Raw genomic sequence first — 24,313 nt, forward strand, 5'->3', positions numbered from 1 at the left:
ACACATGTCCATGCATCTGCCTTCCACCTTTCCTGTGACCTAGAACGAATAGACCCAAACAGAGGGAATTTGCAAGGAAGTATGGTAGAAGAATCTTCCCAGTGTCTAAGAAATTTTCCTCTCATTCTTTCATTCTTTCTTTGACTAGAGCCTCTTCACACATGTCCATGCAGCTGCCTTTCACCTTTCCTATGACCTAGCACGAATAGATCCAAATAGCGGGAATTTACAGGGCAGCATGCTAGAAGAATCTTCCCAGTGGCTAAGACATTTTCCTCTCATTCTTCCATTCTTCGTTTGACTATAGCCTCTTCACACATGTCCATGCAGCTGCCTTCCACCTTTCCTATGACCTAGCATGAATAGATCCAATTGCAGGAACGGGCAAGGAAGCATGCTAGAAGACTCTACTCAGTGGCTAAGCAATTTTCCTCTCATTCTTTCTTTCTTTCTTTAATTATACCCTCTTCACACATGTCCATGCAGCTGCCTTTCACCTTTCCTATGACCTAGCAAGAATAGATCCAAACGGCAGGAATTCGCAAGGCAGCATGCTAGAAGACTCTTCCAGAGGCCAAGATATTTTCCTCTCATTCTTCCATTCTTTCTTTGACTACAGCCTCTTCACACATGTCCATGCATCTGCCTTCCACCTTTCCTGTGACCTAGCACGAATAGACCCAAACAGAGGGAATTTGCAAGGAAGTATGCTAGAAGACTCTTCGCAGTGGCTAAGACATTTTCCTCTTATTCTTCCATTCTTTTTTTGACTATAGCCGCTTCACACATATCCATGCAGCTGCCTTCCACCTTTCCTATGACTTAGCATGAATAGATCCAAACAGCGGGAATTTGCAAGGAAGCATGCTAGAAGACTCTTCGCAGTGGCTAAGACATTTTCCTCTCATTCTTTCATTCTTTCTTTGACTACATCCTCTTCACACATGTCCATGCAGCTGCCTTCCAACTTGCTTGTGACCTTGCACGAATAGATCCAATAAGCAGGAACGGGCAAGGAAGCATGCTAGAAGACTCTTCTCAGTGGCTAAGCAATTTTCCACTCATTCTTTCTTTCTTTCTTTAATTATAGCCTCTTCACACATGTCCATGCAGGTGCCTTTCACCTTTCCTGTGACCTAGCACGAATAGAACCAAACAGGGGAATTTGCAAGGAACCATGCTAGAAGACTCTTCGCAGTGGCTAAGACATTTCCCTCACATTCTTTCATTCTTTCTTGGACTATAGCCTCTTCACAAATGTCCATGCAGCTGCCTTCCAACTTTCCTGTGACCTTCCACGAATAGATCCAATAAGCAGGAACAGGCAAGGAAGCATGCTAGAAGACTCTTCGCAGTGGCTAAGACATTTTCCTCTTATTCTTTCATTCTTTCTTTGACTAGAGCCTTTTCACACATGTCCATGCAGGTGCCCTCCTCCTTTCTTGTGACTTAGCACTGATAGATCCAATCAGCACGAACGGGCAAGGATGCATGCAAGAAGACTCTTCACAGTAGCTAAGCCATTTTCCTCTCATTCTTCCATTCGTTGTTTAATTATAGCCTCTTCACACATATCCAAGCGTCTTCATTTCACCTTTTCTGTTACCTATCACTAGTAGGAGATTGTTGCCACCTACGCTGGTATCTGAACCGGATTCCCCAGAAGAGCTACTGGGTAGAATTATCTCCGTCAGGATCCCGAATTTCTCCACTTCTGACACTTGACTGGATTGGATCTCATAGCAATCACAACAACAGACATGCCTGGGAGACCTTTATCATGACAGGGGATTGTGTTTACCACTGAGAAGAGTCTTTTCAGTGGCTCACTGACCTCAATTCACTACGATGAGATCCAATCAGCAAGAATGGGCAAGGAAGTATACTAGAAGACTCTTCGCAGTGGCTAAGCCATTTTCCTCTCATTCTTCCATTCTTTCTTTAATTATAGCCTCTTCACACATGTCCATGCAGTTGCCTTCCACCTTTCCTATGACCTAGCACGAATAGATCCAAACAGCGGGAATTTGCAAGGAAGCTTGCTAGAAGACTCTTCCCAGTGGCTAAGACATTTTCCTCTCATTCTTCCATTCTTCGTTTGACTATCGCCTCTTCACACATGTCCATGCAGCTGCCTTCCACCTTTCCTATGACCTAGCATGAATAGATCCAATTGCAGGAACGGGCAAGGCAGCATGCTAGAAGACTCTTCCCAGTGGCTAATGAATTTTCCTCTCATTCTTTCATTCTTTCTTTAATTATAGCCTCTTCTCACATGTCCATGGAGCTGCCTTCCAACTTTTTTGTGAGCTTGCACGAATAGATCCAATAGGCAGGAACGGGCAAGGAAGCATGCTAGAAGACTCTTCTCAGTGGCTAAGCAATTTTCCTCTCATTCTTTCATTCTTTCTTTAATTATAGCCTCTTCACACATGTCCATTCAGCTGCCTTCCAACTTTCTATGACCCAGAACGAATAGATCCGAACAGGGGGAATTTGCAAGGAAGTATGCTAGAAGACTCTTCCCAGTGGCTAAGCCATTTTCCTCTCATTCTTCCATTCTTTCTTTGACTACAGCCTCTTCACACATGTCCATGCAGCTGCCTTCCACCTTTCCTGTGACCTAGAATCATTAGATCCGAACAGCGGGAATTTGCAAGGAAGTATGCTAGAAGACTCTTCCCAGTGGCTAACCGATTTTCCTCTCATTCTTTCATTCTTTCTTTGACTACAGCCTCTTCACACATGTCCATGCAGCTGCCTTCCACCGTTCCTGTGACCTAGCACGAATAGACCCAAACAGAGGGAATTTGCAAGGAAGCATGCTAGAAGACTCTTCGCAGTGGCTAAGACATTTTCCTCTCATTCTTTCATTCTTTCTTTGACTAGAGCCTTTTCACACATGTCCATGCAGCTGCCCTCCTCCTTTCTTGTGACTTAGCGCTGATAGATCCAATCAGCACGAACGGGCAAGGAAGCATGCAAGAAGACTCTTCGCAGTGGCTAAGCCATTTTCCTCTCTTTCTTCCATTCTTTCTTTAATTATAGCCTCTTCACACATATCCAAGCGTCTTCATTTCACCTTTTCTGTTACCTATCACTAGTAGGAGATTGTTGCCACCTACGCTGGTATCTGAACCGGATTCCCCAGAAGAGCTACTGGGCAGAATTATCTCCGTCAGGATCCAGAATTTCTCCAGTTCTGACACTTGACTGGATTGGGTCTCATAGCAATCACAACAACAGACATACCTGGGAGACCTTTATCATGACAGGGGATTGTGTTTACCACTGAGAAGAGTCTTTTCAGTGGCTGACTGACCTCAATTCACTACGATGAGATCCAATCAGCAAGAATGGGCAAGGAAGTATACTACAAGACTCTTCGCAGTGGCTAAGCCATTTTCCTCTCATTCTTCCATTCTTTCTTTAATTATAGCCTCTTCACACATGTCCATGCAGTTGCCTTCCACCTTTCCTATGACCTAGCACGAATAGATCCAAACAGCGGGAATTTGCAAGGAAGCTTGCTAGAAGACTCTTCCCAGTGGCTAAGACATTTTCCTCTCATTCTTCCATTCTTTGTTTGACTATCGCCTCTTCACACATGTCCATGCAGCTGCCTTCCACCTTTCCTATGACCTAGCATGAATAGATCCAATTGCAGGAACGGGCAAGGAAGCATGTTAGAAGACTCTTCTCAGTGGCTAAGCAATTTTCCTCTCATTCTTTCTTTCTTCCTTTAATTATACCCTCTTCACACATGTCCATGCAGCTGCCTTTCACCTTTCCTATGACCTAGCACGAATAGATCCAAATGGCAGGAATTCGCAAGGCAGCATGCTAGAAGACTCTTCCCAGAGGCCAAGATATTTTCCTCTCATTCTTCCATTCTTTCTTTGACTACAGCCTCTTCACACATGTCCATGCATCTGCCTTCCACCTTTCCTGTGTCCTAGCACGAATAGACCCAAACAGAGGGAATTTGCAAGGAAGTATGCTAGAAGACTCTTCCCAGTGGCTAAGACATTTTCCTCTCATTCTTCCATTCTTTCTTTGACTACAGCCTCTTCACACATGTCCATGCAGCTGCCTTCCACCTTTCCTATGACCTAGCACAAATAGATCCAAACAGCGGGAATTTGCAAGGATGTATGCTACAGGACTCTTCACAGTGGTTAAGACATTTTCCTCTCATTCTTCCATTCTTTGTTTGACTATAGCCTCTTCACACATGTCCATGCAGCTGCCTTCCAACTTTCTTGTGACCTTGCACGAATAGACCCAATAAGCAGGAACGGGCAAGGCAGCATGCTAGAAGACTCTTCCCAGTGGCTAATCAATTTTCCTCTCATTCTTTAATTCTTTCTTTAACTATAGCCTCTTCTCACATGTCCATGCAGCTGCCTTCCAACTTTCTATGACCCAGAACGAATAGATCCGAAAAGGGGGAATTTGCAAGGAAGTATGCAAGAATACTCTTCCCAGTGGCTAAGACATTTTCCTCTCAATCTTCCATTCTTTGTTTGACTAGAGCCTCTTCACACATGTCCATGCATCTGCCTTCCACCTTTCCTGTGACCTAGAACGAATAGACCCAAACAGAGGGAATTTGCAAGGAAGTATGGTAGAAGAATCTTCCCAGTGTCTAAGAAATTTTCCTCTCATTCTTTCATTCTTTCTTTGACTAGAGCCTCTTCACACATGTCCATGCAGCTGCCTTTCACCTTTCCTATGACCTAGCACGAATAGATCCAAATAGCGGGAATTTACAGGGCAGCATGCTAGAAGAATCTTCCCAGTGGCTAAGACATTTTCCTCTCATTCTTCCATTCTTCGTTTGACTATAGCCTCTTCACACATGTCCATGCAGCTGCCTTCCACCTTTCCTATGACCTAGCATGAATAGATCCAATTGCAGGAACGGGCAAGGAAGCATGCTAGAAGACTCTACTCAGTGGCTAAGCAATTTTCCTCTCATTCTTTCTTTCTTTCTTTAATTATACCCTCTTCACACATGTCCATGCAGCTGCCTTTCACCTTTCCTATGACCTAGCAAGAATAGATCCAAACGGCAGGAATTCGCAAGGCAGCATGCTAGAAGACTCTTCCAGAGGCCAAGATATTTTCCTCTCATTCTTCCATTCTTTCTTTGACTACAGCCTCTTCACACATGTCCATGCATCTGCCTTCCACCTTTCCTGTGACCTAGCACGAATAGACCCAAACAGAGGGAATTTGCAAGGAAGTATGCTAGAAGACTCTTCGCAGTGGCTAAGACATTTTCCTCTTATTCTTCCATTCTTTTTTTGACTATAGCCGCTTCACACATATCCATGCAGCTGCCTTCCACCTTTCCTATGACTTAGCATGAATAGATCCAAACAGCGGGAATTTGCAAGGAAGCATGCTAGAAGACTCTTCGCAGTGGCTAAGACATTTTCCTCTCATTCTTTCATTCTTTCTTTGACTACATCCTCTTCACACATGTCCATGCAGCTGCCTTCCAACTTGCTTGTGACCTTGCACGAATAGATCCAATAAGCAGGAACGGGCAAGGAAGCATGCTAGAAGACTCTTCTCAGTGGCTAAGCAATTTTCCACTCATTCTTTCTTTCTTTCTTTAATTATAGCCTCTTCACACATGTCCATGCAGGTGCCTTTCACCTTTCCTGTGACCTAGCACGAATAGAACCAAACAGGGGAATTTGCAAGGAACCATGCTAGAAGACTCTTCGCAGTGGCTAAGACATTTCCCTCACATTCTTTCATTCTTTCTTGGACTATAGCCTCTTCACAAATGTCCATGCAGCTGCCTTCCAACTTTCCTGTGACCTTCCACGAATAGATCCAATAAGCAGGAACAGGCAAGGAAGCATGCTAGAAGACTCTTCGCAGTGGCTAAGACATTTTCCTCTTATTCTTTCATTCTTTCTTTGACTAGAGCCTTTTCACACATGTCCATGCAGGTGCCCTCCTCCTTTCTTGTGACTTAGCACTGATAGATCCAATCAGCACGAACGGGCAAGGATGCATGCAAGAAGACTCTTCACAGTAGCTAAGCCATTTTCCTCTCATTCTTCCATTCGTTGTTTAATTATAGCCTCTTCACACATATCCAAGCGTCTTCATTTCACCTTTTCTGTTACCTATCACTAGTAGGAGATTGTTGCCACCTACGCTGGTATCTGAACCGGATTCCCCAGAAGAGCTACTGGGTAGAATTATCTCCGTCAGGATCCCGAATTTCTCCACTTCTGACACTTGACTGGATTGGATCTCATAGCAATCACAACAACAGACATGCCTGGGAGACCTTTATCATGACAGGGGATTGTGTTTACCACTGAGAAGAGTCTTTTCAGTGGCTCACTGACCTCAATTCACTACGATGAGATCCAATCAGCAAGAATGGGCAAGGAAGTATACTAGAAGACTCTTCGCAGTGGCTAAGCCATTTTCCTCTCATTCTTCCATTCTTTCTTTAATTATAGCCTCTTCACACATGTCCATGCAGTTGCCTTCCACCTTTCCTATGACCTAGCACGAATAGATCCAAACAGCGGGAATTTGCAAGGAAGCTTGCTAGAAGACTCTTCCCAGTGGCTAAGACATTTTCCTCTCATTCTTCCATTCTTCGTTTGACTATCGCCTCTTCACACATGTCCATGCAGCTGCCTTCCACCTTTCCTATGACCTAGCATGAATAGATCCAATTGCAGGAACGGGCAAGGCAGCATGCTAGAAGACTCTTCCCAGTGGCTAATGAATTTTCCTCTCATTCTTTCATTCTTTCTTTAATTATAGCCTCTTCTCACATGTCCATGGAGCTGCCTTCCAACTTTTTTGTGAGCTTGCACGAATAGATCCAATAGGCAGGAACGGGCAAGGAAGCATGCTAGAAGACTCTTCTCAGTGGCTAAGCAATTTTCCTCTCATTCTTTCATTCTTTCTTTAATTATAGCCTCTTCACACATGTCCATTCAGCTGCCTTCCAACTTTCTATGACCCAGAACGAATAGATCCGAACAGGGGGAATTTGCAAGGAAGTATGCTAGAAGACTCTTCCCAGTGGCTAAGCCATTTTCCTCTCATTCTTCCATTCTTTCTTTGACTACAGCCTCTTCACACATGTCCATGCAGCTGCCTTCCACCTTTCCTGTGACCTAGAATCATTAGATCCGAACAGCGGGAATTTGCAAGGAAGTATGCTAGAAGACTCTTCCCAGTGGCTAACCGATTTTCCTCTCATTCTTTCATTCTTTCTTTGACTACAGCCTCTTCACACATGTCCATGCAGCTGCCTTCCACCGTTCCTGTGACCTAGCACGAATAGACCCAAACAGAGGGAATTTGCAAGGAAGCATGCTAGAAGACTCTTCGCAGTGGCTAAGACATTTTCCTCTCATTCTTTCATTCTTTCTTTGACTAGAGCCTTTTCACACATGTCCATGCAGCTGCCCTCCTCCTTTCTTGTGACTTAGCGCTGATAGATCCAATCAGCACGAACGGGCAAGGAAGCATGCAAGAAGACTCTTCGCAGTGGCTAAGCCATTTTCCTCTCTTTCTTCCATTCTTTCTTTAATTATAGCCTCTTCACACATATCCAAGCGTCTTCATTTCACCTTTTCTGTTACCTATCACTAGTAGGAGATTGTTGCCACCTACGCTGGTATCTGAACCGGATTCCCCAGAAGAGCTACTGGGCAGAATTATCTCCGTCAGGATCCAGAATTTCTCCAGTTCTGACACTTGACTGGATTGGGTCTCATAGCAATCACAACAACAGACATACCTGGGAGACCTTTATCATGACAGGGGATTGTGTTTACCACTGAGAAGAGTCTTTTCAGTGGCTGACTGACCTCAATTCACTACGATGAGATCCAATCAGCAAGAATGGGCAAGGAAGTATACTACAAGACTCTTCGCAGTGGCTAAGCCATTTTCCTCTCATTCTTCCATTCTTTCTTTAATTATAGCCTCTTCACACATGTCCATGCAGTTGCCTTCCACCTTTCCTATGACCTAGCACGAATAGATCCAAACAGCGGGAATTTGCAAGGAAGCTTGCTAGAAGACTCTTCCCAGTGGCTAAGACATTTTCCTCTCATTCTTCCATTCTTTGTTTGACTATCGCCTCTTCACACATGTCCATGCAGCTGCCTTCCACCTTTCCTATGACCTAGCATGAATAGATCCAATTGCAGGAACGGGCAAGGAAGCATGTTAGAAGACTCTTCTCAGTGGCTAAGCAATTTTCCTCTCATTCTTTCTTTCTTCCTTTAATTATACCCTCTTCACACATGTCCATGCAGCTGCCTTTCACCTTTCCTATGACCTAGCACGAATAGATCCAAATGGCAGGAATTCGCAAGGCAGCATGCTAGAAGACTCTTCCCAGAGGCCAAGATATTTTCCTCTCATTCTTCCATTCTTTCTTTGACTACAGCCTCTTCACACATGTCCATGCATCTGCCTTCCACCTTTCCTGTGTCCTAGCACGAATAGACCCAAACAGAGGGAATTTGCAAGGAAGTATGCTAGAAGACTCTTCCCAGTGGCTAAGACATTTTCCTCTCATTCTTCCATTCTTTCTTTGACTACAGCCTCTTCACACATGTCCATGCAGCTGCCTTCCACCTTTCCTATGACCTAGCACAAATAGATCCAAACAGCGGGAATTTGCAAGGATGTATGCTACAGGACTCTTCACAGTGGTTAAGACATTTTCCTCTCATTCTTCCATTCTTTGTTTGACTATAGCCTCTTCACACATGTCCATGCAGCTGCCTTCCAACTTTCTTGTGACCTTGCACGAATAGACCCAATAAGCAGGAACGGGCAAGGCAGCATGCTAGAAGACTCTTCCCAGTGGCTAATCAATTTTCCTCTCATTCTTTAATTCTTTCTTTAACTATAGCCTCTTCTCACATGTCCATGCAGCTGCCTTCCAACTTTCTATGACCCAGAACGAATAGATCCGAAAAGGGGGAATTTGCAAGGAAGTATGCAAGAATACTCTTCCCAGTGGCTAAGCCATTTTCCTCTCATTCTTCCATTCTTTCTTTGAGTACAGCCTCTTCACACATGTCCATGCAGCTGCCTTCCACCTTTCCTGTGACCTAGCATGAATAGATCCGAACAGCAGGAATTTGCAAGGAAGTATGCTAGAAGACTCTTCCCAGTGGCTAACCCATTTTCCTCTCATTCTTTCATTCTTTCTTTGACTAGAGCCTCTTCACACATGTCCATGCAGCTCCCTTCCACCGTTCCTGTTACCTAGCACGAATAGACCCAAACAGAGGGAATTTGCAAGGAAGCATGCTAGAAGACTCTTCGCAGTGGCTAAGACATTTTCCTCTCATTCTTTCATTCTTTCTTTGACTATAGCCTCTTCTCACATGTTCATGGAGCTGCCTTCCAACTTTTTTGTGACCTTGCACGAATAGATCCAATAGGCAGGAACGGGCAAGGAAGCATGCTAGAAGACTTTTCTCAGTGGCTAAGCAATTTTCCTCTCATTCTTTCATTCTTTCTTTAACTATAGCCTCTTCACACATGTCCATTCAGCTGCCTTCCAACTTTCTATGACCCAGAACGAATAGATCCGAACAGGGGGAATTTGCAAGGAAGTATGCTAGAAGACTCTTCCCAGTGGCTAAGCCATTTTCCTCGCATTCTTCCATTCTTTCTTTGACTACAGCCTCTTCACACATGTCCATGCAGCTGCCTTCCACCTTTCCTGTGATGTAGCATCAATAGATCCGAACAGCGGGAATTTGCAAGGAAGTATGCTAGAAGACTCTTCCCAGTGGCTAACCGATTTTCCTCTCATTCTTTCATTTTTCTTTGACTAGAGCCTCTTCACACATGTCCATGCAGCTGCCTTCCACCGTTCCTGTGACGTAGCACGAATAGACCCAAACAGAGGGAATTTGCAAGGAAGCATGCTAGAAGACTCTTCGCAGTGGCTAAGACATTTTCCTCTCATTCTTTCATTCTTTCTTTGACTAGAGCCTTTTCACACATGTCCATGCAGCTGCCCTCCTCCTTTCTTGTGACTTAGCGCTGATAGATCCAATCAGCACGAACGGGCAAGGAAGCATGCAAGAAGACTCTTCGCAGTGGCTAAGCCATTTTCCTCTCATTCTTCCATTCTTTCTTTAATTATAGCCTCTTCACATATATCCAAGCGTCTTCATTTCACCTTTTCTGTTACCTATCACTAGTAGGAGATTGTTGCCACCTACGCTGGTATCTGAACCGGATTCCCCAGAAGAGCTACTGGGCAGAATTATCTCCGTCAGGATCCAGAATTTCTCCAGTTCTGACACTTGACTGGATTGGGTCTCATAGCAATCACAACAACAGACATACCTGGGAGACCTTTATCATGACAGGGGATTGTGTTTACCACTGAGAAGAGTCTTTTCAGTGGCTGACTGACCTCAATTCACTACGATGTGATCCAATCAGCAAGAATGGGCAAGGAAGTATACTAGAAGACTCTTCGCAGTGGCTAAGCCATTTTCCTCTCATTCTTCCATTCTTTCTTTAATTATAGCCTCTTCACACATGTCCATGCAGTTGCCTTCCACCTTTCCTATGACCTAGCACGAATAGATCCAAACAGCGGGAATTTGCAAGGAAGCTTGCTAGAAGAATCTTCCCAGTGGCTAAGACATTTTCCTCTCATTCTTCCATTCTTCGTTTGACTATCGCCTCTTCACACATGTCCATGCAGCTGCCTTCCACCTTTCCTATGACCTAGCATGAATAGATCCAATTGCAGGAACGGGCAAGGAAGCATGCTAGAAGACTCTTCTCAGTGGCTAAGCAATTTTCCTCTCATTCTTTCTTTCTTCCTTTAATTATACCCTCTTCACACATGTCCATGCAGCTGCCTTTCACCTTTCCTATGACCTAGCACGAATAGATCCAAACGGCAGGAATTCGCAAGGCAGCATGCTAGAAGACTCTTCCCAGTGGCTAAGACATTTTCCTCTCATTCTTCCATTCTTTCTTTGACTACAGCCTCTTCACACATGTCCATGCAGCTGCCTTCCACCTTTCCTGTGACCTAGCACGAATAGATCCAAACAGCGGGAATTTGCAAGGAACCATGCTAGAGGACTCTTCCCAGGGGCTAAGACATTTTCCTCTCATTCTTCCATTCTTTCTTTGACTAGAGCCTCTTCACACATGTCCATGCAGCTGCCTTCCAACTTTCCTGTGACCTTGGACGAATAGATCCAATAAGCAGAAACAGGCAAGGAAACATGCTAGAAGACTCTTCTCAGTGGCTAAGCCATTTTCCTCTCATTCTTTCATTCTTTCTTTAATTATAGCCTCTTCACACATATCCAGGCAGCTGTCTTCCAACTTTCTATGACATAGCACGAATAGATCCGAACAGCGGGAATTTGCAAGGAAGTATGCTAGAAGACTCTTCCCAGTGGCTAACCCATTTTCCTCTCATTCTTTCATTCTTTCTTCGACTAGAGCCTCTTCACACATGTCCATGCAGCTGCCTTCCACCTTTCCTTTGACCTAGCATGAATAGACCCAAACAGAGCTAATTTGCAAGGGAGCATGCTAGAAGACTCTTCGCAGTGGCTAAGACATTTTCCTCTCATTCTTTCATTCTTTCTTTGACTAGAGCCTCTTCACACATGTCCATGCAGCTGCCCTCCTCCTTTCTTGTGACTTAACGCTGATAGATCCAATCAGTACGAACGGGCAAGGAAGCATACTAGAAGACTCTTTGCAGTGACTAAGACATTTTCCTCTGATTCTTTCTTTGACTATAGCCTCTTCACACATATCCAAGCTTCTGCGGTCCACCTTTCTTGTTACCTATCACTAGTAGGAGATTGTTGCCACCTACCCTGGTATCTGAACCGGATTCCCCAGAAGAGCTACTGGGCAGAATTATCTCCGTCAGGATCCCGAATTTCTCCACTTCTGACACTTGACTGGATTGGGTCTCATAGCAATCACAACAACAGACATGCCTGGGAGACCTTTATCATGACAGGGGATTGTGTTTACCACTGAGAAGAGTCTTTTCAGTGGCTGACTGACCTCAATTCACTATGATGAGATCCAATCAGCAGGAATGGGCAAGGAAGTATACTAGAAGACTCTTCGCAGTGGCTAAGCCATTTTCCTCTCATTCTTCCATTCTTTCTTTCATTATAGCCTCTTCACACATGTCCATGCAGTTGCCTTCCACCTTTCCTATGACCTAGCACGAATAGATCCAAACAGCGGGAATTTGCAAGGAAGCTTGCTAGAAGACTCTTCGCAGTGGCTAAGACATTTTCCTCTCATTCTTCCATTCTTCGTTTGACTATAGCCTTTTCACACATGTCCATGCAGCTGCCTTCCACCTTTCCTATGGCCTAGCATGAATAGATCCAATTGCAGGAACGGGCAAGGAAGCATGCTAGAAGACTCTTCTCAGTGGCTAAGCAATTTTCCTCTCATTCTTTCTTTCTTTCTTTAATTATACCCTCTTCACACATGTCCATGCAGCTGCCTTTCACCTTTCCTATGACCTAGCACGAATAGATCCAAACGGCGGGAATTTGCAAGGCAGCATGCTAGAAGACTCTTCCCAGAGGCCAAGATATTTTCCTCTCATTCTTCCATTCTTTCTTTGACTAGAGCCTCTTCACACATGTCCATGCAGCTGCCTTCCAACTTTCCTGTGACCTTGCACGAATAGATCCAATAAGCAGGAACAGGCAAGGAAGCATGCTAGAAGACTCTTCTCAGTGGCTAAGCCATTTTCCTCTCATTCTTTCATTCTTTCTTTAATTATAGCCTCTTCACACATATCCAGGCAGCTGTCTTCCAACTTTCTATGACATAGCACGAATAGATCCGAACAGCGGGAATTTGCAAGGAAGTATGCTAGAAGACTCTTCCCAGTGGCTAACCCATTTTCCTCTCATTCTTTCATTCTTTCTTTGACTAGAGCCTCTTCACACATGTCCATGCAGCTGCCTTCCACCTTTCCTTTGACCTAGCATGAATAGACCCAAACAGAGGGAATTTGCAAGGGAGCATGCTAGAAGACTCTTCGCAGTGGCTAAGACATTTTCCTCTCATTCTTTCATTCTTTCTTTGACTAGAGCCTCTTCACACATGTCCATGCAGCTGCCCTCCTCCTTTCTTGTGACTTAGCACTGATAGATCCAATCAGCACGAACGGGCAAGGAAGCATACTAGAAGACTCTTTGCAGTGACTAAGACATTTTCCTCTGATTCTTTCTTTGACTATAGCCTCTTCACACATATCCAAGCTTCTGCGGTCCACCTTTCTTGTTACCTATCACTAGTAGGAGATTGTTGCCACCTACCCTGGTATCTGAACCGGATTCCCCAGAAGAGCTACTGGGCAGAATTATCTCCGTCAGGATCCCGAATTTCTCCACTTCTGACACTTGACTGGATTGGGTCTCATAGCAATCACAACAACAGACATGCCTGGGAGACCTTTATCATGACAGGGGATTGTGTTTACCACTGAGAAGAGTCATTTTAGTGACTGACTGACCTCAATTCACTACGATGAGATCCAATCAGCAAGAATGGGCAAGGAAGTATACTAGAAGACTCTTCGCAGTGGCTAAGCCATTTTCCTCTCATTCTTCCATTCTTTCTTTCATTATAGCCTCTTCACACATGTCCATGCAGTTGCCTTCCACCTTTCCTATGACCTAGCACGAATAGATCCAAACAGCGGGAATTTGCAAGGAAGCTTGCTAGAAGACTCTTCGCAGTGGCTAAGACATTTTCCTCTCATTCTTCCATTCTTCGTTTGACTATACCCTCTTCACACATGTCCATGCAGCTACCTTCCACCTTTCCTATGACCTAGCATGAATAGATCCAATTGCAGGAACGGGCAAGGAAGCATGCTAGAAGACTCTTCTCAGTGGCTAAGCAATTTTCCTCTCATTCTTTCTTTCTTTCTTTAATTATACCCTCTTCACACATGTCCATGCAGCTGCCTTTCACCTTTCCTATGACCTAGCACGAATAGATCCAAACGGCGGGAATTTGCAAGGCAGCATGCTAGAAGACTCTTCCCAGAGGCCAAGATATTTTCCTCTCATTCTTCCATTCTTTCTTTGACTACAGCCTCTTCACACATGTCCATGCATCTGCCTTCCACCTTTCCTGTGACCTAGCACGAATAGACCCAAACAGAGGGAATTTGCAAGGAAGTATGCTAGAAGACTCTTCCCAGTGGCTAAGACATTTTCCTCTCATTCTTCCATTCTTTCTTAGACTACAGCCTCTTCACACATGTCCATGCGGCTACCTTCCACCTTTCCTATAACATAGCACGAATAGATCCAAAAACCGGGAATTTGTAAGGAAGTATGCTAGAGGACTCTTCACAGTGGCTAAGACATTTTCCTCTCATTCTTCCAATCTTTGTTTGACTATAGCCTCTTCACACATGTCCATTCAGCTGCCTTCCAACTTTCTTGTGACCTTGCACGAATAGATCCAATAAGCAGGAACGGGCAAGGAAACATGATAGAAGACTCTACTCAGTGGCTAAGCAATTTTCCTCTCATTCTTTCATTCTTTCTTTAATTATAGCCTCTTCACACATGTCCATGCAGCTGCCTTTCACCTTTCCTATGACCTGGCACGAATAGATGCAAACAGCAGGAATTTGCAAGGCAGCATGCCAGAAGACTCTTCCCAGTGGCTAAGATATTTTCCTCTCATTCTTCCATTCTTTCTTTGACTACAGCCTTTTCACACATGTCCATGCAGCTGCCTTCCAACTTTCTGTGACCTAGCATGAATTGATCAGAACAGCGGGAATTTGCAAGGAAGTATGCAAGAAGACTCTTCCCAGTGGCTAAGCCATTTTCCTCTCATTTTTCCATTCTTTCTTTGACTAGAGCCTCTTCACACATGTCCATGCAGCTGCCTTCCACCTTTCCTGTGACCTAGCACGAATAGATCCAAACAGCGGGAATTTGCAAGGAACCATGCTAGAGGACACTTCCCAGGGGCTAAGACATTTTCCTCTCATTCTTCCATTCTTTCTTTGACTATAGCCTCTTCACACATGTCCATGCAGCTGCCTTCCAACTTTCCTGTGACCTTGCACAAATAGATCCAATAAGCAGGAACAGGCAAGGAAGCATGCTAGAAGACTCTTCTCAGTGGCTAAGCCATTTTCCTCTCATTCTTTCATTCTTTCTTTAATTATAGCCTCTTCACACATGTCCATGCAGCTGCCTTCCACCTTTCCTGTGACCTAGCATGAATAGATCCGAACAGCGGGAATTTGCAAGGAAGTATGCTAGAAGACTCTTCCCAGTGGCTAACCTATTTTCCTCTCATTCTTTCATTCTTTCTTTGACTAGAGCCTCTTCACACATGTCCATGCAGCTGCCTTCCGCCGTTCCTGTGACCTAGCACGAATAGACCCAAACAGAGGGAATTTGCAAGGAAGCATGCTAGAAGACTCTTCGCAGTGGCTAAGATATTTTCCTCTCATTCTTCCATTCTTTCTTTGACTATAGCCTCTTCACACATGTCCATGCAGCTGCCTTCCAACTTTCTTGTGACCTTGCACGAATAGATCCAATAAGCAGGAACGGGCAAGGAAGCATGCTAGAAGACTCTTCTCAGTGGTTAAGCAATTTTCCTCTCATTCTTTCATTCTTTCTTTAATTATAGCCTCTTCAAACATGTCCATGCAGACGCCTTCCAACTTTCTATGACCCAGAACGAATAGATCCGAAAAGGGGGAATTTGCATGGAAGTATGCTAGAAGACTCTTCACATTGGCTAAGACATTTTCCTCTCATTCTTCCATTCTTTTTTTGACTATAGCCTCTTCACACATGTCCATGCAGCTGCCTTCCAACTTTCTTGTGACCTTGCACGAATAGATCCAATAAGCAGGAACGGGCAAGGAAGCATGCTAGAAGACTCTTCTCAGTGGCTAAGCAATTTTCCTCTCATTCTTTCATTCTTTCTTTAATTATAGCCTCTTGACACATGTCCATGCAGCTGCCTTCCAACTTTCTATGACCTAGAACGAATAGATCCGAACAGGGGGAATGTGCACGGAAGTATGCTAGAAGACTCTTCCCAGTGGCTAAGCCATTTTCCTCTCATTCTTCCATTCTTTCTTTGACTACAGCCTCTTCCCACATGTCCATGCAGCTGCCCTCCTCCTTTATTGTGACTTAGCGCTGATAGATCCAATCAGCACGAACGGGCAAGGAAACATACTAGAAGACTCTTTGCAGTGACTAAGACATTTTCCTCTCATTCTTTCTTTGACTACAGCCTCTTCACAAATGTCCATGCAGCTGCCTTCCAACTTTCCTGTGACCTTGCATGAATAGATCCAATAAGCAGGAACAGGCGAGGAAGCATGCCAGAAGACTCTTCTCAGTGGCTAAGCCATTTTCCTCTCATTCTTTCATTCTTTCTTTAATTATAGCCTCTTCACACATGTCCATGCAGGTGCCTTTCACCTTTCCTATGACCTAGCACGAATAGATCCAAATGGCGGGAATTTGCAAGGCAGCATGCTAGAAGACTCTTCCCAGTGGCTAAGATATTTTCCTCTCATTCTTCCATTCTTTCTTTGACTACAGCCTCTTCACACATATCCATGCATCTGCCTTCCACCTTTCCTGTGACCTAGCACGAATAGACCCAAACAGAGGGAATTTGCAAGGAAGTATGCTAGAAGACTCTTCCCAGTGGCTAAGACATTTTCCTCTCATTCTTTCATTCTTTCTTTGACTAGAGCCTCTTCACAAATGACCATGCGGCTGCCCTCCTCCTTTCTTGTGTCTTAGCACTGATAGATCCAATCAGCACGAACGGGCAAGGAAGCATGCAAGAAGATTCTTCGCAGTGGCTAAGCCATTTTCCTCTCATTCTTCCATTCTTTCTTTCATTATAGCGTCTTCACATATATCCAAGCGTCTGCATTTCACCTTTTCTGTTACCTATCACTAGTAGGAGATTCTTGCTACCTACGCTGGTATCTGAACCGGATTCCCCAGAAGAGCTACTGGGCAGAATTATCCGGGTCAAGACCCCGAATTTCTCCAGTCCTGAAACTTGACTGGATTGGGTCTCATGGCTATCACAACAACAGACATGCCTGGGAGACCTTTATCATGACAGGGGATTGTGTTTACCACTGAGAAGAGTCTTTTCAGTGGCTGACTGACCTCAATTCACTAAGATGAGATCCAATCAGGAAGAATGGGCAAGGAAATATGCTAGAAGACTCTTCGCAGTGGCTAAGCCATTTCCCTCTCATTCTTCCATTCTTTCTTTAATTATAGCCTCTTCACACATGTCCATGCAGCTGCCTTCCAACTTTCCTGTGACCTTGCATGAATAGAACCAATAAGCAGGAACAGGAAAGGAAGCATGCTGGAAGACTCTTCTCAGTGACTAAGCCATTTTCCTCTCATTCTTTCATTCTTTCTTTAATTATAGCCTCTTCACACATGTCCATGCAGCTGCCTTCCAACTTTCTATGACCTAGCACGAATAAATCCGAACAGCGGGAATTTGCAAGGAAGTATTCTGGATGACTCTTCCCATTGGCTAACCCATTTTCACCTCATTCTTTCATTCTTTCTTTGACTAGAGCCTCTTCACACATGTCCATGCAGCTGCCTTCCACGTTTCCTGTGACCTAGCACGAATAGATCCAAACAGAGGGAATTTGCAAGGAATCATGCTAGAAGACTCTTCGCAGTGGCTAAGACATTTTCTTCTCATTCTTTCATTCTTTCTTTGACTAGAGCATCTTCACACATGTCCATGCAGCTGCCCTCCTCCTTTCTTGTGACTTAGCGCTGATAGATCCAGTCAGCACGAACGGGCAAGGAAACATACTAGAAGACTCTTTGCAGTGACTAAGACATTTTCCTATCATTCTTTCTTTGACTATAGCCTCTTCACACATATCCAAGTGTCTGCGGTCCACCTTTTTTGCTACCTATCACTAGTAGGAGATTGTTGCCACCTACGCTGGTATCTGAACCGGATTCCCCAAAAGAGCTACGGGGCAGAATTATCCCCATCAGGATCCCGAACTGCTCCAGTTCTGACACTTGACTGGATTGCGTCTCATGGCTATCACAATAACAGACATCCCTGGGAGACAATATCATGACAGGGGATTGTGTTTACCACTGAGAAGAGTCATTTCAGTGGCTGACTGGCCTCAATTCACTACAATGAGATCCAATCAGCAAGAATGGGGAAGGAAGTATGCTTGAAGACTCTTCGCAGTGGCTAAGACATTTTCCTCTCGTTCTTCCATTCTTTTTTTGACTACAGCCGCATCACACATATCCATGCAGCTGCCTTCCACCTTTCCTGTGACTTAGCACTGATAGATCCAATCAGCACGAACTGGCAAGGAAGCATGCTAGAAGACTCTTCGCAGTGGCTAAGACATTTTCCTCTCATCCTTCCATTCTTTCTTTGACTACAGCCTCTTCACACATGTCCATGCAGCTGCCTTCCAACATTCCTGTGACTTAGCACTGATAGATCCAACAAGCAGGAACGGGCAAGGAAGTATGCTAGAAGACTCTTCTCAGTGGCTAAACAATTTTCCTCTCATTCTTTCATTCTTTTTTTAATTATAGCCTCTTCACACATGTCCATTCAGGTGCCTTTCACCTTTCCTATGACCTAGCACGAATAGATCCAAACGGCGGGAATTTGCAAGGCAGCATGCTTGAAGACGCTTCCCAGTGGCTAAGATATTTTCCTCTCATTCTTCCATTCTTTCTTTGACTACAGCCTCTTCACACATATCCATGCATCTGCCTTCCACCTTTCCTGTGACCTAGCACGAATAGACCCAAACAGAGGGAATTTGCAAGGAAGTATGCTAGAAGACTCTTCCCAGTGGCTAAGACATTTTCCTCTCATTCTTTCATTCTTTCTTTGACTGGAGCCTCTTCACAAATGACCATGCGGCTGCCCTCCACCTTTCTTGTGTCTTAGCACTGATAGATCCAATCAGCACGAATGGGCAAGGAAGCATGCAAGAAGATTCTTCGCAGTGGCTAAGCCATTTTCCTCTCATTCTTCCATTCTTTCTTTAATTATAGCGTCTTCACATATATCCAAGCGTCTGCATTTCACCTTTTCTGTTACCTATCACTAGTAGGAGATTCTTGCCACCTACACTGTTATCTGAACCGGATTCCCCAGAAGAGCTACTGGGCAGAATTATCTCCGTCAGGATCCCGAATTTCTCCAGTTCTGACACTTGACTGGATTGGGTCTCACAGCAATCACAACAACAGATATGCCTGGGAGACCTTTATCATGACAGGGGATTGTGTTTACCACTGAGAAGAGTCTTTTCAGTGACTGACTGACCTCAATTCACTACGATGAGATCCAATCAGCAAGAATGGGCAAGGAAGTATGCTAGAAGACTCTTCGCAGTGGCTAAGCAATTCACCTCTCATTCCTCCATTCTTTCTTTATTTATAGCCTCTTCACACATGTCCATGCATCTGCCTTCCACCTTTCCTGTGACCTAGCACGAATAGATCCAAACAGAGGGAATTTGCAAGGAAGTATGCTAGAAGACTCTTCGCAGTGGCTAAGACATTTTCCTCTCATTCTTTCATTCTTTCTTTGACTAGAGCATCTTCACACATGTCCATGCAGCTGCCCTCCTCCTTTCTTGTGACTTACCGCTGATAGATCCAATCAGCACGAACGGGCAAGGAAACATACTAGAAGACTCTTTGCAGTGACTAAGACATTTTCCTATCATTCTTTCTTTGACTATAGCCTCTTCACACATATCAAAGTGTCTGCGGTCCACCTTTCTTGCTACCTATCACTAGTAGGAGATTATTGCCACCTACGCTGGTATCTGAACCGGATTCCCCAAAAGAGCTACTGGGCAGAATTATCCCCATCAGGATCCCGAACTGCTCCAGTTCTGACACTTGACTCGATTGGGTCTCATGGGTATCACAACAACAGACATCCCTGGGAGACAATATCATGACAGGGGATTGTGTTTACCACTGAGAAGAGTCATTTCAGTGGCTGACTGGCCTCAATTCACTACAATGAAATCCAATCAGCAAGAATGGGGAAGGAAGTATGCTAGAAGACTCTTCGCAGTGGCTAAGACATTTTCCTCTCGTTCTTCCATTCTTTTTTTGACTACAGCCGCATCACACATACCCATGCAGCTGCCTTCCACCTTTCCTGTGACTTAGCACTGATAGATCCAATCAGCAGGAACTGGCAAGGAAGCATGCTAGAAGACTCTTCGCAGTGGCTAAGACATTTTCCTCTCATTCTTCCATTCTTTCTTTGACTACAGCCTCTTCACACATGTCCATGCAGCTGCCTTCCACCATTCCTGTGACTTAGCACTGATAGATCCAACAAGCAGGAACGGGCAAGGAAGCATGCTAGAAGACTCTTCTCAGTGGCTAAACAATTTTCCTCTCATTTTTTCATTCTTTTTTTAATTATAGCCTCTTCACACATGTCCATGCAGCTGCCTTCCAACTTTCCTGTGACCTTGAACGAAGAAATCCAATCAGCAGAAACAGGCAAGGAAGCATGCTAGAAGACTCTTCTCAGTGGCTAAGCCATCTTCCTCTCATTCTTTCATTCTTTCTTTAATTATAGCCTCTTCACACATGTCCATACAGCTGCCTTCCAACTTTCTATGACCTAGCACGAATTGAGGGGATTGTGTTTACCACTGAGAAGAGTCTTTTCAGTGGTTGACTGACCTCAATTCACTAAGATGAGATCCAATCAGCAAGAATGGGCAAGGAAGTATGCTAGAAGACTCTTCGCAGTGGCTAAGCCATTTTCCTCTCATTCTTCCATTCTTTCTTTGACTACAGCCTCTTCATACATGTCCATGCAGCTGCCTTCCAACTTTCTATGACCTAGCACGAATTGATCCGAACAGCGGGAATTTGCTAGGAAGTATGCTAGAAGACTCTTCCCAGTGGCTAAGCCATTTTCCTCTCATTTTTCCATTCTTTCTTTGACTAGAGCCTCTTCACACATGTCCATGCAGCTGCCTTCCACCTTTCCTGTGACCTAGCACGAATTCATCCAAACAGCGGGAATTTGCAAGGAACCATGCTAGAGGACTGTTCCCAGTGGCTAAGACATTTTCCTCTCATTCTTCCATTCTTTGTTTGACTATAGCCTCTTCACACATGTCCATTCAGCTGCCTTCCAACTTTCTTGTGACCTTGCACGAATAGATCCAATAAGCAGGAACGGGCAAGGAAGCATGCTAGAAGACTCTACTCAGTGGCTAAGCAATTTTCCTCTCATTCTTTCATTCTTTCTTTAATTATAGCCTCTTCACACATGTCCATGCAGCTGCCTTTCACCTTTCCTATGACCTGGCACGAATAGATCCAAACAGCAGGAATTTGCAAGGAAGTATCCAAGAAGACTCTTCCCAGTGGCTAAGCCATTTTCCTCACATTTTTCCATTCTTTCTTTGACTAGAGCCTCTTCACACATGTCCATGCAGCTGCCTTCCACCTTTCCTGTGACCTAGCACGAATAGATCCAAACAGCGGGAATTTGCAAGGAACCATGCTAGAGGACTCTTCCCAGGGGCTAAGACATTTTCCTCTCATTCTTCCATTCTTTCTTTGACTAGAGCCTCTTCACACATGTCCATGCAGCTGCCTTCCAACTTTCCTGTGACCTTGCACGAATAGATCCAATAAGCAGGAACAGGCAAGGAAACATGCTAGAAGACTCTTCTCAGTGGCTAAGCCATTTTCCTCTCATTCTTTCATTCTTTCTTTAATTATAGCCTCTTCACACATATCCAGGCAGCTGTCTTCCAACTTTCTATGACATAGCACGAATAGATCCGAACAGCGGGAATTTGCAAGGAAGTATGCTAGAAGACTCTTCCCAGTGGCTAACCCATTTTCCTCTCATTCTTTCATTCTTTCTTCGACTAGAGCCTCTTCACACATGTCCATGCAGCTGCCTTCCACCTTTCCTTTGACCTAGCATGAATAGACCCAAACAGAGGGAATTTGCAAGGGAGCATGCTAGAAGACTCTTCGCAGTGGCTAAGACATTTTCCTCTCATTCTTTCATTCTTTCTTTGACTAGAGCCTCTTCACACATGTCCATGCAGCTGCCCTCCTCCTTTCTTGTGACTTAGCACTGATAGATCCAATCAGCACGAACGGGCAAGGAAGCATACTAGAAGACTCTTTGCAGTGACTAAGACATTTTCCTCTGATTCTTTCTTTGACTATAGCCTCTTCACACATATCCAAGCTTCTGCGGTCCACCTTTCTTGTTACCTATCACTAGTAGGAGGTTGTTGCCACCTACCCTGGTATCTGAACCGGATTCCCCAGAAGAGCTACTGGGCAGAATTATCTCCGTCAGGATCCCGAATTTCTCCACTTCTGACACTTGACTGGATTGGGTCTCATAGCAATCACAACAACAGACATGCCTGGGAGACATTTATCATGACAGGGGATTGTGTTTACCACTGAGAAGAGTCTTTTCAGTGGCTGACTGACCTCAATTCACTACGATGAGATCCAATCAGCAAGAATGGGCAAGGAAGTATACTAGAAGACTCTTCGCAGTGGCTAAGACATTTTCCTCTCATTCTTCCATTCTTCGTTTGACTATAGCCTCTTCACACATGTCCATGCAGCTGCCTTCCACCTTTCCTATGACCTAGCATGAATAGATCCAATTGCAGGAACGGGCAAGGAAGCATGCTAGAAGACTCTTCTCAGTGGCTAAGCAATTTTCCTCTCATTCTTTCTTTCTTTTTTAATTATACCCTCTTCACACATGTCCATGCAGCTGCCTTTCACCTTTCCTATGACCTAGCACGAATAGATCCAAACGGCGGGAATTTGCAAGGCAGCATGCTAGAAGACTCTTCCCAGAGGCCAAGATATTTTCCTCTCATTCTTCCATTCTTTCTTTGACTAGAGCCTCTTCACACATGTCCATGCAGCTGCCTTCCAACTTTCCTGTGACCTTGCACGAATAGATCCAAAAAGCAGGAACAGGCAAGGAAGCATGCTAGAAGACTCTTCTCAGTGGCTAAGCCATTTTCCTCTCATTCTTTCATTCTTTCTTTAATTATAGCCTCTTCACACATATCCAGGCAGCTGTCTTCGAACTTTCTATGACCTAGCACGAATAGATCCGAACAGCGGGAATTTGCAAGGAAGTATGCTAGAAGACTCTTCCCAGTGGCTAACCCATTTTCCTCTCATTCTTTCATTCTTTCTTTGACTAGAGCCTCTTCACACATGTCCATGCAGCTGCCTTCCACCTTTCCTTTGACCTAGCATGAATAGACCCAAACAGAGGGAATTTGCAAGGGAGCATGCTAGAAGACTCTTCGCAGTGGCTAAGACATTTTCCTCTCGTTCTTCCATTCTTTTTTTGACTACAGCCGCATCACACATACCCATGCAGCTGCCTTCCACCTTTCCTGTGACTTAGCACTGATAGATCCAATCAGCAGGAACTGGCAAGGAAGCATGCTAGAAGACTCTTCTCAGTGGCTAAACAATTTTCCTCTCATTTTTTCATTCTTTTTTTAATTATAGCCTCTTCACACATGTCCATGCAGCTGCCTTCCAACTTTCCTGTGACCTTGAACGAAGAAATCCAATCAGCAGGAACAGGCAAGGAAGCATGCTAGAAGACTCTTCTCAGTGGCTAAGCCATTTTCCTCTCATTCTTTCATTCTTTCTTTAATTATAGCCTCTTCACACATGTCCATGCAGCTGCCTTCCAACTTTCCTGTGACCTTGAACGAAGAAATCCAATCAGCAGGAACAGGCAAGGAAGCATGCTAGAAGACTCTTCTCAGTGGCTAAGCCATTTTCCTCTCATTCTTTCATTCTTTCTTTAATTATAGCCTCTTCACACATGTCCATACAGCTGCCTTCCAACTTTCTATGACCTAGCACGAATTGAGGGGATTGTGTTTACCACTGAGAAGAGTCTTTTCAGTGGTTGACTGACCTCAATTCACTAAGATGAGATCCAATCAGCAAGAATGGGCAAGGAAGTATGCTAGAAGACTCTTCGCAGTGGCTAAGCCATTTTCCTCTCATTCTTCCATTCTTTCTTTGACTACAGCCTCTTCATACATGTCCATGCAGCTGCCTTCCAACTTTCTATGACCTAGCACGAATTGATCCGAACAGCGGGAATTTGCTAGGAAGTATGCTAGAAGACTCTTCCC

Source organism: Rhineura floridana, chromosome 3 (assembly GCF_030035675.1).
Source record: "Rhineura floridana isolate rRhiFlo1 chromosome 3, rRhiFlo1.hap2, whole genome shotgun sequence".
Classification (NCBI taxonomy): domain Eukaryota; kingdom Metazoa; phylum Chordata; class Lepidosauria; order Squamata; family Rhineuridae; genus Rhineura; species Rhineura floridana.